Below are 5,406 nucleotides of genomic sequence, written 5' to 3'. Positions count from 1 at the left end.
GATGGTAATAATAATAATAATAATAATAATAATAATACCTCATCTTAAGTCTTTTATATTTTTTTGTACATAACAGAAATTAAACGGACACAAACCCACGCAGAAAACAACAAGAAGAAGAAATAACTAAATAGTGAAATGAAGTAATAATAATTTGTGAAAACGTGATTTTTTGACAACAACGCGAGCCCTTATCCGTAAATCATAATCGTCTCTACCAATCCAGTTTCAAAATGCTTTTCCCGTTTTGTACAAATTGAGCGAGACTGACTTTCACCAACCTAGACATAAAATTTGTGCTCCTTGCAATCAGCTTGACAAAGATTTTATTTCCCCGTGAGGCGTATTGCTGAATTAAAGGTCCTTGGCACAATCAAGCCTCAGAGTGATGAATTGCATATTTGCTTTCTTTGACACGCGAGAATAGGCTAAGTAACAGATGTTCTTTTTTTCCTCTATATATACGCATGTATGATCTTGAAATATAAAACAATTGTTTATGGAGACAAGTGAGAACGATTTTGAAAACTGCATTGGCTAATTATGCCAGGTGCAGAAACGAGCTGTACTCAAATTTAGCAAGCCAATCTAAGCACTCATTTCTGTCTTTGGTTTTCATCGGTAGACCGGAAGTGTAAAGCAGATGTTCGAGTGATTCCGAGAAATCATTTCACGTGATGTTAATTGTGTGTTCACGTGGTCATCGATTCCGAGAAAGCAAAGCGAGTCTTTCAATTGAAATATTACTGTGACTTACTAGGAGCGTCTCAAAAGAATTACAGGTATTCCTCCGCAGTAATTGGATGTGTCATGTCGTAGGTAAGTAATTGTTTGGTTGATTAAAGACTTTTCCCTCGCTGAATATCGTAATTAATCAGTTAAAATTGCGGACGGAGTACTTCTATCGACTGCAAATCTCAAAAGAGTAACAGTCGGAACAGAAGCATTGGACCGAAAATTCTATTTTAACGCTTGCTTGCTTTATGAGAAACAAATATTGATGCAAAAGTAAACAGTGCAGGATTGTTATCAATTTTGATAACCACTACCAAAACAAACCATTAGCCAATCTCTGCTCAAATTCGCGTCCACGTTACATTATTGATAAGCAACTGCGTGAAAATTCAAAATGGCGGACAATAGTGCGAAACGCTGGGCAAAGCGGAAGGAATTTTCAATGCTTATATCACAGTGAAATGCATACAATGTGGAATGTTTGGGCAAAGTTATTTAGAGGCTTTATTTTGAATACCTAATCTAACAGCTGTCCCGAGTAAAATAACAGTAAAGGAGACGACAACAGTTAAGCTAAAATGCACTGTTTATTCTTCTTTACTGGGCATGATATTTTCATCAGTCATCAGTCGGCTTCTTTTTGTTCGGAGGCGAAACTGGGGCATTCTGTATAAAATATGAAATGAAACAAGGAAAGTTAATAATTTCGTTTTTGAAACAGCTCTTGAATTGCCGAATGCACAGGAAGCCGCGATGGTCCAAGGGGAAAATTACTTTTTATTTGCACGTTACGACATTAATATTGCCAAATTAAAGCCGCTGAAATGACTCTCTGTATCTGTGTGCAGAGCTTAAATACCAAAAACATATTATTGTACGAACATGTTTGCAGAACGTCTTTGCTCTTTCACAACTTCGAGCAAAATTTCACGGATCATCTTTTTGTTCTAAAGTAAGAAAAATGTACATGTATCATATGATACTGTCAAATGGGCTTTAGTATTTGTCTACAACGTACTAAACTTAAGACAGAAATACATCATTCAACCAAATTTTAAAAAAGAATTTTAAATAGAAATGAGAGTCCTCTTAAAAAAAATTATGAAAACAAAATAATGAAGATGTAAGAAACCACATTCAATGAATTAATACACCAAAACTCCAAATCATAAAATGACCAAAACAACAATTTAAACAATTAGTTATCCAGAATGAGAACTATTCAGTGATTTAGCCAAAAAATGGAACTAAAATGAAGTAGACTCTTTAGTTACCAGCCCTGTGATACTGTATTGGTGTTTCTTACATGCACAAAGTATTTTAAGTTGTAGGGCCGTAGCTAGTATGAGGCAAACCGAGGCACTTGCCTCTGTCATTGTTTCGTGAAATTTTAAAATAAAGCGTGATTCCAGAGTTGTCTTTAATATGTACTCATCATAAACACTTAAAATACTTCATAGTCATATTTTTTTTCTGGCTACGGCCCTGAGTTGTATAATATTTATTATATGTTGTCCATGACAATCTTTCTTTACTTGCCTCTTTATGCAATAGCATGACATCATCAGATGTGGCAGAGCAATCATCTAGGAGATGCTGTTTCTTTGAAGTGTCAGTCTTTGCTTCTTCCAATCTTTTGGACCATTTACTGTTAATGAATTTTAAAATACGTATGATCAAGTCACAACAATTAAGCCACTTAATTAAAATAACAGTATGCAAGTGCATATATTGTCAAATGTGTTAGTTGATTATGAAAACAGTCAGCCCACCCATCTTCTTTCAGGCATTGACTCTAGCTCAGCTTGCTATACAGTGAGGATATCAATGACATCACCTATTAATATTAATGTGCCAACTAGATCCTTATTGGCAAATTTAAATATCAAAAGAAATTTGACATCAATGTTTGTAAACAGATATCTTCGCTATAAAAGGAATTTTATAATTATGAAAAGCAGTCCCCATTAAAAAGCTGTCAATGTGAAGTAAATCTGGTCCACAATCTTTTGTATATTTTTGTTCAATATATTTTGTTCAATTTACATGCAAAGTTGAAAATCCATAGACTCGCTCCTAAAAAAATCTCCATACACACACTCACACACACAAGGGATTTCAAATTCCAGGGAGAGGAAGGGTGCAAAAAGACCAAAACACTTAAAGAAACCTCATTAGAATTTCCAGATAGTGAAGTCATGCCAAAACGCACCTTTTGTGGGGGAGGTATGGACATTTTATGGAACTACACATTGAAGAAAGAAACCCTACTAAATAAATCTCAAGCCTTTTACTAAAAAAACAGCTGGCAGATTTAATCACTCACTGAAAAACTATGTCTCCATTAACCCATCGACATCCAAACCGGCCGAAACCGGTCAGACTTTACTCGTCAATGGGGAACCCCTGGGAGTCAATGGGTTAATTAAGCTACTGCATAAATGTACAAAATGTTAATTTTGGTAAACAAAAAGGAAAACAGGTAATAGGTAAAGAATGGTTTCTTCATGCATTTCAGTCACTCTTCAGTCCTAACAATTTGGGCATTTGGTAATGATTAAAATAGTCCCCATAATGGACAATTTAAACAGAGAAGAGACTTGCAAAAAATATTCAAAATCACAAAATGTAGGTGGTAGGATTCATAAATTATAAACTGTGGCATTTGCATTACCTTGGTGCAAGCTTCTCATCTCTTTGCAAAACTGCATCATTGGTACCAACCTCTGTATAACACACACATGTCAAGATGCTTATCTTTGCGCACAGTCCACCTCTTTGACAAAACCTGTTCATTAGCTCTGGCAGTCAGAATGTCTCCTTCTGGCATAGGAGGGATCTCCATCGATAAACCATTTAACCAGGATTTCATAATGTTATACTGACTCCCCGGATGAAGTTTCCATAAATATCCACTGCCATTCTGCTGCGTGCAATTGAATACATAACCAGGTTGAATCCAAACATAATTGGACTAATAAAGTTGTGTTTTGCTACACTTTGCAGGTGATCAACGGCCATCACTTTTTTGACAGGCATTGTTCCTGTGTCACTCAAGCCTTCGATTCCACTGCACTTTTCAGAATTAATACCAAAATATCGTTCAAAGTCATCCTTGAATTTGTTTTTAGGCCTTTTAGTCTCTTTCGACGTTGCAGAGCCACAAAATATACATAATTTTGCTACTTTTTTCCTGTGGGCATCAGCATCCGCCAACTCAACGCCTAGGAGTAAATCAATCAAATATGGCCGTCATTATTAAGAGCACATCGCAAATCAAAATACCCCCTTGCACATTTTTAATAGATCGTGCACAACAGCAAAAACACGTGAAAGTTCAAGTAAAAGACTCAAAGATAGCGACATTTTTTTTGCAAGTCCTGGGAAAATCTACAAGTACCTTTAATTTAACGACAAAGTGGAAAACGTACCTGACTTTGGGACCCAATTTCATGCGCTGTCCCACTTTACAGCTAACATTTCCAACCGCTCAACCCGCTCTGCCACCGCTATCTTTGAGAAAGGCGAAGAACGTTCCTTTCTTGTCCATATCGAGTAGAGTTGCGGGTAGATAACCCAACCAGTTCCGAACAAAAAACGAATAAAGCAACGTGTATACAAAATCCTCCGATTTCTGCAATGGCCGCCATGTTGTCGTAACATGATTATCAAAACTGATAACAATCCTGGACTGGTAAATAAATAGTGATACGCAGTTTTTAGGAAGAGCAGAAGGAAGTTTTCTGAACGGTCGATCGAGAATAAAATATTTTGCCATCAGCAACAACATTTATGATATGAAAACAACATTAATTTTTAACCCCGAATATGAAAAGATACGATCAGCGACAAACATTTTGGGAGATTTTTGCTATTGTACTTTTGGCTGCACAAGTAAAGCGCAAAATCGAAAGTGACATCGGATTCAGCGGGAGCCGTGATGCCCGGGAAGGGGGGGGGGTACTCCCTTATATGGGCTATATAGGTATGTGCGGCCCCAAAGGGTAGGGTTTTTCAGCCGTTTTGGTCATAAACATAAATAGGGTATCGATTTTGGCCAATTTTCCGCCATTTTGGGCGTGATGAAGTTACCGCGGCTTGTTCACTCGCGAAACAGTGAAGCATCTGTGTCAAATGATGGCAAGATACCGGGTTTTTGTTTTTATCAGTTTTCTTTTTCTTTCAAGTGTTATAACGTTTAACAAGAAATGTGCGAATTCAACACAAAGATCACAATCGCCCAACTCTTCAGGTTGACAGTCAAAACTCTACTCTCCAAGACGAGGTTATTTATCGCCAGGTTATTCCATCGTTTTGGGAATAGCGGCTACTTTATTATTCATCAGTGTCACTTTTTTTTTTGCCGATTTTGGGGCTCATTTTGTTGAAACTCAAGCAAGCTTCCAACAGACCTGTTTATTTTCGTGACACTATACCACAAAAATGCTCCCGTATCACATTTCAACCCAGGTATGCAAATTTGTTAAGCTCGAAAATTACACAACATGATATTAAAGTTCACAAAGGCTGGAAATATCTCGGCAAAATCCTTTTCCAGCGAAAAATTAATTGAAACAAAAAACCTTTTACTATTAGAGGCAAAAAAACCTTCCTATTTTAATTGCGTGCGTGCAAACAAGAGATGCGATTAGGTACATGTACAGTTTTGAC

General features: G+C 36.8%; 1 protein-coding gene across 1 annotated transcript in view; it reads left to right on the top strand.

Annotated features, from left to right (window-relative positions):
* Positions 1-715: 715 nt before the first annotated feature.
* LOC137997853 (sacsin-like) overlaps positions 716-5,406 on the top strand; it is a 47,022-nt gene continuing 42,331 nt past the window's right edge. The window contains exon 1 of the mRNA XM_068844147.1: positions 716-819. The gene's annotated coding sequence lies outside the window, so the exon portion shown is untranslated. The remainder of the gene's footprint in view (positions 820-5,406) is intronic.

This window comes from Montipora foliosa, chromosome 3 (assembly GCF_036669935.1).
Source record: "Montipora foliosa isolate CH-2021 chromosome 3, ASM3666993v2, whole genome shotgun sequence".
Lineage (NCBI taxonomy): Eukaryota > Metazoa > Cnidaria > Anthozoa > Scleractinia > Acroporidae > Montipora > Montipora foliosa.
The sequence above is the reverse complement of the archived record's forward strand: the minus strand, read 5'-3'. Positions and strand labels throughout refer to the sequence as shown.